The following is a 10,153-nucleotide window of genomic DNA, read 5'->3' as shown; positions in this document are numbered from 1 at the left end:
TTATAGTTACCCATAATAATCTCTTACATTGTGTTCAGGTTTGTCTGCTATGAGAAGCTGCAGCTCGTACACGAGCCCATCTCGTATCACAGAGCAAGAAGGGTCATCTTCCCACTTTAACAGGAGTGTCTGATCGTTGTGGGCAAGAGTTACATTCTGAGGTCCACAACACAACACACCTAAAGGAGAAATTCCATGTTTAAAGTGGAACACTTTAAACATGGCTTAAAAACATAATTGTTGGGCTATTTGAACAGCAGTCAGTAAAGACACAGGATAGTGGTGCCAATAGCGTTACACTTTTCTCAGTACCGATGCTCTGTTAAAGCCTCTGGTTTCTAGTAATGTCACCTTTAGTGCTGTTACCTTTATCAGTGGCAATCCACTTCTTGGATCTGATACTACTAGTCATTTCCAAATCAAAACACTCCTTAAACTCATAAAATAAAACAAACACTGAGCCACCACTGCGAGTTAAAAACCAGAGTGGCTTTTCTCCTGGGTGCTACAATAAAGTTTAACACCCTTAAAAAATTACTGTACTGTATACGGTCCTTATATTCCGTGAAACAATATTTGCTCTTCTGCGAACCTAGAACTGGATCTAATATTTGAATCTGCAGCTACTTTTTTTTTTTTTTTTACACTTTTTCTCTCAGATCAATCTTCTGATTTACAATCTTCTTGACAAGACTGCTCAAAGACATTTTATATCTATTAAAGGATGATACCACAGACCTTTATGGCAGGGTAATTAAACTACTACTTAAAAAGCAGTCACTTGACCCAGCTAATTATTATAGGCCATTTTCTTTTTCAGAAATTCTTGAAAAAGGTTGTTAAACAGCTAATAATTTATCTGCAAAGGAACAATTTATATGAAGAGTTTCAGGTAGGATTTAGAATTCATCACAGTGCAGAAGCTGCTAGGCTACTGCTGACCGTAACATTTTATCACAGGGATTTGAGCACGCTGTAGGTATTACAGGTACTGCACTGCAGTGGTTTGAATTAGTGGTGTGCGGATCGATATTGAAATATCGATTCTTCCGATACCAGTAATTTACAGGGAGTGCAGAATTATTAGGCAAATGAGTATTTTGTCCACATCATCCTCTTCATGCATGTTGTCTTACTCCAAGCTGTATAGGATCGAAAGCCTACTACCAATTAAGCATATTAGGTGATGTGCATCTCTGTAATGAGAAGGGGTGTGGTCTAATGACATCAACACCCTATATCAGGTGTGCATAATTATTAGGCAACGTCCTTTCCTTTGGCAAAATGGGTCAAAAGAAGGACTTGACAGGCTCAGAAAAGTCAAAAATAGTGAGATATCTTGCAGAGGGATGCAGCAGTCTCAAAATTGCAAAGCTTCTGCAGCGTGATCATCGAACAATCAAGCGTTTCATTCAAAATAGTCAACAGGGTCGCAAGAAGCGTGTGGAAAAACCAAGGCACAAAATAACTGCCCATGAACTGAGAAAAGTCAAGCGTGCAGCTGCCAAGATGCCACTTGCCACCAGTTTGGCCATATTTCAGAGCTGCAACATCACTGGAGTGCCCAAAAGCACAAGGTGTGCAATACTCAGAGACATGGCCAAGGTAAGAAAGGCTGAAAGACAACCACCACTGAACAAGACACACAAGCTGAAACGTCAAGACTGGGCCAAGAAATATCTCAAGACTGGTTTTTCTAAGGTTTTATGGACTGATGAAATGAGAGTGAGTCTTGATGGGCCAGATGGATGGGCCCGTGGCTGGATTGGTAAAGGGCAGAGAGCTCCAGTCCGACTCAGACGCCAGCAAGGTGGAGGTGGAGTACTGGTTTGGGCTGGTATCATCAAAGATGAGCTTGTGGGGCCTTTTCGGGTTGAGGATGGAGTCAAGCTCAACTCCCAGTCCTACTGCCAGTTTCTGGAAGACACCTTCTTCAAGCAGTGGTACAGGAAGAAGTCTGCATCCTTCAAGAAAAACATGATTTCCATGCAGGACAATGCTCCATCACACGCGTCCAAGTACTCCACAGCGTGGCTGGCAAGAAAGGGTATAAAAGAAGAAAAACTAATGACATGGCCTCCTTGTTCACCTGATCTGAACCCCATTGAGAACCTGTGGTCCATCATCAAATGTGAGATTTACAAGGAGGGAAAACAGTACACCTCTCTGAACAGTGTCTGGGAGGCTGTGGTTGCTGCTGCACGCAATGTTGATGGTGAACAGATCAAAACACTGACAGAATCCATGGATGGCAGGCTTTTGAGTGTCCTTGCAAAGAAAGGTGGCTATATTGGTCGCTGATTTGTTTTTGTTTTGTTTTTGAATGTCAGAAATGTATATTTGTGAATGTGGAGATGTTATATTGGTTTCACTGGTAAAAATAAATAATTGAAAGGGGTATATATTTGTTTTTTGTTAAGTTGCCTAATAATTATGCACAGTAATAGTCACCTGCACACACAGATATCCCCCTAAAATAGCTAAAACTAAAAACAAACTACAAACTACTTCCAAAAACATTCAGCTTTGATATTAATGAGTTTTTTGGGTTCATTGAGAACATGGTTGTTGTTCAATAATAACATTATTCCTCAAAAATACAACTTGCCTAATAATTCTGCACTCCCTGTATGCTCTAGAATCAATTTTCATATTAAAATATCGATATTTTAGTACTTTGGGGTAAATTTGTAGTTTTTCATTAACAGGAACAAAGTGGAAAGAAACTATATCATTCGGATTGTCTAAATTGGAAGGAACTATTTCCTCTTACGCCTTTCATAGTCATGTGCAAAACACAGCTGTATAAATGTGTCCAGCCCCTGGCGTGCGCACTCACAACAATGGCTGAGCATAAATGGAGTCATGTGTGCACGTATTTTACCTCCACAAACGGCCGAGGCGCGGTTTGCGATACATGTGGCAAGACAGTGACGTGTTGTGGCAACACCACTAACCTCGTCAAACACCTGAGAGTAAATCACATCACAGAATATGACGAGCTTATGTTGAGGCGAACTGAAGAGGAGGAGAGGGACAGGTGCTGCTAGGGCGAGACAGACGTCTCTCAGGACTCCCTGAGAGACGTCTGTCTCTCAACATGTTCAAATAGGGCACAACTTCAGGTTTTTTATTTCTACATGATAATTCTACATTATTAAGCAATAAAAAAAGTAGTCTGATGTCCTGCAATAATTATGAAGTTATATTATTACAATTACATAATACAATTATATATTGTATTATGAAATACAATGAAACATTACGTTTTTGTACAGAGTATCGGTATCGGATCAGTATCGTCGATACCACCCTGACTTTTACTTGGTATCGGATCAAAAAGGAAATCAGTGGTATCTCACATCACTAGTTTGAATCATATCTGTTTAACAGACTGCAGTCTGTTCGCGTAAATGGAGAGTCCTCTTCACACACTAATAATTATGGAGTTCCACAGGGTTCAGTGCTAGGACAAATTCTGTTTACATTATACATGCTTCCCTTATCATCAGAAGGCATAGCATACATTTTCACTGCAACTTTATCTGTCCATGAAGCCAGATAACATACGCAAATTAGTTAAACTGCATGAATGTTTTAAATACATAAAGACCTGGATGGCCTCTAACTTTTTGCTTCTAAATTCAGATAAAGCTGAGGTTATTGTACTTGGCCCTGAAAATATGGTAGCTAACCAGATGCTTGATCAGGATGGCATTACTTTGGCCTCCAGTAACACTGTGAGGAACCTTGGAGTTGTTTTTAACCAGGATACGTATGTTTTGCAATGTGCATATTATAACACAAATATAACTAATTTGTAGGACTGCTTTATTCAATTTAGGCGATATCCCTAAAAATAGAAATATCCTGTCTCAGAGTGACGCTGAAAAACTAGTTTATGCATTAATTACTTCCAGGCTGGACTACTGTAATTCATTATTATCAGGATGTCTGACAGACTGACGGGGACTAGAATGAGAGAGCATATTTCTCCTATACTGACTTCCCTTCATTGGCTTCCTGTTAAATCCAGAATTGAGTTCAAAATCCTGCTCCTCACAAACAAGGTCTTGAATAATCAAACCCCATCTTATCTTAATGAGCTTATAGTACCATATCACCCCTTTGACTACGATGACCTGGATGACTGAGAACCTTCACAGACATCACCCCATTAAAGCACTTCAGGCTTACTTGTGGTTCCTAGAATATAGGATGGGAGGAAGGGCCTTCAGTTTTCAGGCCCCTCTTCTATGGAACCAGCTTCCAGTTTGGATTCAGGAGACAAATATAATCTCTACTTTTAAGATTAGGCTTAAAACTTTATTTTTTACTAAAGCCTATAGTTAGGGCTGGATCAGGTGACCCTGAATTTATCACCCAGTTATGCTGCAAGCTGTGGGACTTCCCATGATGCACTAAGTGTTTCTTCTTTAGACACTATGTGTTTATACACCACGGTACATTAAATGCAGTACTTATTATTGTGTAGCTCTCTTCCATAGAATATGTTTGTCCTGTCTTTCTGCCCTAACCCCCAAAGGTTGGGGTCATTTGCCTTGTTCTGTCAGAGGTTTCGTCCTGACCAAAAGAGTTTTTTCTTTCCAGTGTCACCAAGTGCTTATTCATGAGGGAATTGGATTGGATTGAACTGAATATGAGTCTTTGTGGATCATCCATACACACTGATAACATGGTGATGGCCAAAATGCCGGAGTACAAAACTTGCTCTTATAGATTACATGGTGGCTCCATCAAACTTGTATCTGTGTCAGCTTGTTATGTGCTCACTGAAGTAGATTGATCTTAAGTAAATATAAACATCTCTTAAATCTTAATATGCTAAGCAATCTGACATAGCAATGTAGAGCTTTCTGGTTCTGTGTTAAACATCCATTCCTGTGCATCTTTTTGTTTTTAAATTCTTTGTGGGAGGAACTCAGAGGGCACAGGAAGTGTAAAACTGGGCAATGACAGCTCTGCTCTACTTCTGCACTTAAGATGTTATGCAAGAGAAGATGGGGAATTAGCATGTGATTGCCTGCATTAAGTGTGAGGATAAAAAGCAAGATAAAAAGAAAAGCCATGATGCAATCATGTGATGTTGTACAATCAATACAGCTAACTGATACTCATGATAGCAGCACAGTGTTAGGATGATGTGTAACTGGACACAGAGCAAGTCATATTATTTATAAAACATTTTCATGAATAATTCTCTAAAATCCAGCCACAGCACAAACAAGGTCAACAAGTTCACACAAACTAGTGAAAGTAATTACTAAATGATACCTCGGCTTTGTTCTTCAGCTCAGTGATGCTAGTTCAATGCAAACTGTGCATGATATCGATAACACTATTACTCAAAGCCAACCAATTTTCTTTGGAATTCCTGAGGAAAATGATGATGAGGAAAATAATATAATTTACACACACATATAAAAATAGTTAAAGACAACATTTATAACACCCACTTTTAATCAAATAATCTCAAATCACTCAATCAACGAGATGATGTAGACACACTCCAAAGTCCCTGAAAATGAGTTGCACCTCCACTGTTGCATGCTGATGTAAATTAAGCTTGACCAGTAAAAAAAGACTCCACATAAAAATGATCTTGTATGCACAGGCAGCTGAAACACAGCATCTGAAATCAATATTTCTTGGCTTTATTAAACATATCAGATACCTTTCATACCTGTAGATTATCAAAGGTAAGATGACGACATACTCACCGTTTTCTTGTCCATCTTGTGTATATTTTCCGAAGAGTGAGAGCAATAACAACCATGCAATCATTATCATAATAATCGTGATGATCCTCTTGTGTAGAACTGTTTATTTCTTGACAGAAAAAACTGTCATGAATCAAGTCGAGTTGTTGTGATAGCTATGGCAATTAACATCCGCTCGAAGGTGGTTGAAAAGCAGATTTCTGTTTGATGACTGACACAGACAGCAGGCAAATGTCACTGTCTCTGTCAGGTTACTTCCTGTAGCCTGCCTTCCTCCATAAACACAGTTTGGAAGTGCATTTGAGTTACACTGTTCTAAAAAATAGTAATGTCAAATTATTTTACTGTGTATTTTACAGTTGTGTGTTTTTCTAGAATATCATTACATTTACATAAGTAGACTGTGATCTGACACAGTCTACTTATGTAAATGTAAAATAACATAACATCACTGTAAATGTAATAAAACACAGTTTACTTGTTTTGTAAATATATTTTGTTGTACATATGCATATTTAGATTGTTAAAATACATTCACAAATGTATCATGATTTCACAAATGTATGTCTGTTATTTGAAAGATTGAACTGTTGAATTCAAATTTAATGCTATGGAAAAGTATATAACATGAGCCCTATAAGCTTGTGTTACATCACATAAGTATTATTATCATTGCTAGTTAGGGCGTTCGTGGCTCAAGAGTTGGCAGTTCGCCTTGTGATCAGAAGGTTGCCGGTTTGCGCACCGGCTCGGACGCTCTCCGTCGTTGTGTCCGTGGTCAAGACTCTTCACCTACCGCCTATGGCCAAAGAGGCCGATGGTGCGATATGGCAGCCTCGCCCCTGTCAGTCTGTCCCAGGGCATGCAATCAGTTATTATTTAAACCAACTGTTAACTGTATATTTCTGTACATTTACGTATTATGATTGTTGTTTATAGGTAATTTCATTGTTTGATCACGTAAAAATGTTCCTAATTTAATGTCTAAAAGCACTTGGAAAAGGCAGAATCCCATGTCAAATTAGCGCAACAAACTCTATTTTCATTACTGAAAATAACCGTATTTTTATGGGACAGTTATTTTTTGTTATTTTACGGTCGTATTTTGGCGCCCCAGCTGCTGGAATATTACCGTTTTTTTTAAAGATGTTTTTTCCCCCTATTTATAGATGATTTCATTGTTTAATGACATTAACATGTTCCTAATTCAATGTTTAGCGGCACTTGAAAAAGGCGAGATCCCATGTCAAATTAGCGCAACTAATTGTATTTTCATTACTGGAAATAACCGTATTTTTATGGGACAGTTATTTTTTGTTATTTTACGGTCGTATTTTGGCGCCCCAGCTGCCGGAATATTACCGTTTTTTCAAGATGCTTTTTCTAACAGTGTAGTAATGATTGTGAAATCCATGTGGATCCCACCACAGGAAATGGAGCAGTTGTGTTCTCGTAACTGTGACTCACAGCAGCGAGCTCAGACATGCTCTGAGGCTGTTTACATACCTGGAAGTCAATTACTATAAAAACATCATCCAGAGAGAGAATCAACACATCAAGGAAGGTATCATAAATTCAAGCTTTAAAATTTGGAAGTGTGTTCAATCACCACTAAATACACAATGAAGAATTTGAAGAAGTACTGCAAGTGAAAAACAAACAAACAAAAACACTTCACTGTAAAATGATGATAAAGCCAGTATCTATCTATCTATCTATCTATCTATCTATCTATCTATCTATCTATCTATCTATCTATCTATCTATCTATCTATCTATCTATCTATCTATCTATCTATCTATCTATCTATCTATCTATCTATCTAATTTATTTGAACACTTGTTTATGCACTGTATTGCAAAAAGTCACTCACTCAGTTTCATTTTTTATAGTGCCAAATCACAACAACAGCTGCCTCAGCCTCAACTATCATGTGACCCCCTTTGAGCAAATGCTACGGTGGCAGCGGGAAAGAAATACTCCCTTTTAACAGAAACAGAAACCTCCAGCAGAACAAGGCTCAGTGAGGGGGAGGACAGGAAAAGGACGTGCTGTGGAAGAGAGCCAGAGATTAATAATAACTAATGATTTAATACAGAGAGGTGTACAAACACAGTGAGTAATAAAGGTGACTGAAGAGGAAACACTCAGTGCATCATGAGAATCCCACAGCAGCATAGATCTATTGCAGCGCAATTAATGGAGGGTTCAGGGTCACCTGATCCAGCCCTAAGCCATATAAGCTTTATAAAAAAAAGGGAAGTGTCAAGCCTAATCTTAAAAGTAGAGACGGTCTCTGTTTCCCATCTCTATCCAGTTCAGGGAATTCAGGTGTTCCAGTCACTTCCATACGTACAGGTGTATGAAATCAAGCATGTATACTGCTTCTACAAACATTTGTCAAAGAATGGGTCACTCTCAAGAGTTCAGTGAATTCCAGGGTGGTACCATGATCGGATGCAACCTGTGCAACAAGTCCAGTTGTTAAAATTTCCTCACTATTAAATTTTCCACTGTCTGCTCTTCGTGAGATTATAACAAAGTGGGAGTGATTGGGAACGACACACACAAATGATCCTTGCAAATGATATTTTTAGCTTGGCATGACTTGCAACGAGGGGGGATTCTGTGGAAAAACACCCGAGTCATGTGATTTATTTCACATTATTTCAATAAATTCTTCCTGTGTCAGTCATTTAAACCAGAGCATGGTTGAGGGCTTTGTTGCTTACACAGACCACAAAGAGAAAGTTCAGCCTTTCCTGTTCACACACTCACACACGCTTTCTAGAAATTCCCAATCAGGGAAAAATGCTGTCGGTCAGGATGTGAGATTACAGTTATGGTTGTGGTGGTGAACCCCACACACTTTGAAGATATGTCAGCTGTTGGGAAATGTTTTGCTTTTCTTATTTCCTGAAGAATATCCTGTAGAGTTCTCAGTGATCACAACAGTCTCCTCAGATTTCAGCATTTAAGACCCTTTAAGTTGGTTTTTGGAGTTACTCTTTAGGATTTAGCTCATTTTTTTGACTTTATGAAAACTCAAGTTCAGTTGACTTCAGTTCATATGCAGATTGTGGTCATTTCTGTCACGGTTCTGGGTCATTTTGACCTAGCATTTTCTGTTTCTTATGTTTTGGAGTTTCTCTGTATTATGATTTATGTCTGATTCTTTAGCTTTCCTGTTTTGATGAGTGTTATAAATCGATGTTTCAGTTTGGTTCTGGTCATGAGTTTAGTTTGATGTTAATTCTTCTTTAAGTCTCGGTCATCTCTGGGTTCCATGTGTTATATTCTATAGTCTGCCTCTCAGTGTCAAGTCTGCGTCTTTGTGATTTGTTTCATGTTTTCTGTTTTATTTTGATAGTCCCAGTCTGATGTCAGTGTGTTCAGTTTTACTTCTCCCCTGTCTCGTTAGAATAATTTCTCCCAGCTGTGTCTGCCTCCTGTTTCCCATTCCCTGATTACTCTCCAGTGTATATAAGCCCTGTGTTTTCCTTTGCTCTCTGTTGTTTAGTTAATGTCTGCTCACCCTTATTCTTGCTTTGTGTTCGGTTTGCTTGCTTGCCTGTTAGTTTACTTGTTTTCCCAGTTTAGTTAGTTTTCTGTTCTTATTTTCCTGTAGTAATCCGGGTATCTTCAGTTCACCTCTGCCTCCGCGAGTCCTGCCTTTGGGTTCAATCCTGCCTGCCTGCGCAGCACACAGCCATGACAATTTCTTTACATTCTGATCGCTTCAGTTACACTGGGGAGGTTTTAAACAAGATTATTTATCTAAAGTGCCCATAAAGGGATCATTAGCTGCTCATTCATAACACAAGATTATCTAAATGTTGTTACGCAAAAAAAATTAAAGTTGCCCTGATTTCAAAACCAATGTGACAGACTTGAGGTATTGAGGTATACTTAGGGGCTTAAACAGTGAATATTCAACAAGAAAGTTTTAAGAAAAAAGAACAAAAAGTCTGTGTGCTGAAAACCACCAAAATTCCAGTCAGAAACTGCACATTCACTGACGTGAGTAGAAAATTTGTACCAACAGACACATTTTATTAAATTTACCTTGAATGGTCATGTATAATAATCTGAAAAACAAACATTCTGCTGACAGCTCCCTCTTGTGGTACTGAAGGGTATACAATGCCTTTTTACATGGCAAGACCAAGGTCTATTAAGTTCTCATTAGTGATCATGATAGACTACAGCTAGTAGTTTTGAAAGGGATTTGTTTAAAATTGGGACGATCTCTTAAAGTCCAGACTCATTTTTGGGGCCACTCTCGAGTGAGCACTGTAGGAGCTGTTGGCACTTCAGTGGTGGTTTTCTGCTTGTTTAGGTTGTACATCTTTTACTACCTATGTGGGCTTTGTGGAGACACTAATATGTGTAATTTCAGGAAGGGTAGAAA

The sequence above is a fragment of the Rhamphochromis longiceps genome, linkage group LG7 (genome assembly GCF_057381845.1).
Source record: "Rhamphochromis longiceps isolate RC_006_pf linkage group LG7, R_longiceps_female_GT1.1, whole genome shotgun sequence".
In the NCBI taxonomy this organism is placed as follows: domain Eukaryota; kingdom Metazoa; phylum Chordata; class Actinopteri; order Cichliformes; family Cichlidae; genus Rhamphochromis; species Rhamphochromis longiceps.
The sequence above is the reverse complement of the archived record's forward strand: the minus strand, read 5'-3'. Positions refer to the sequence as shown.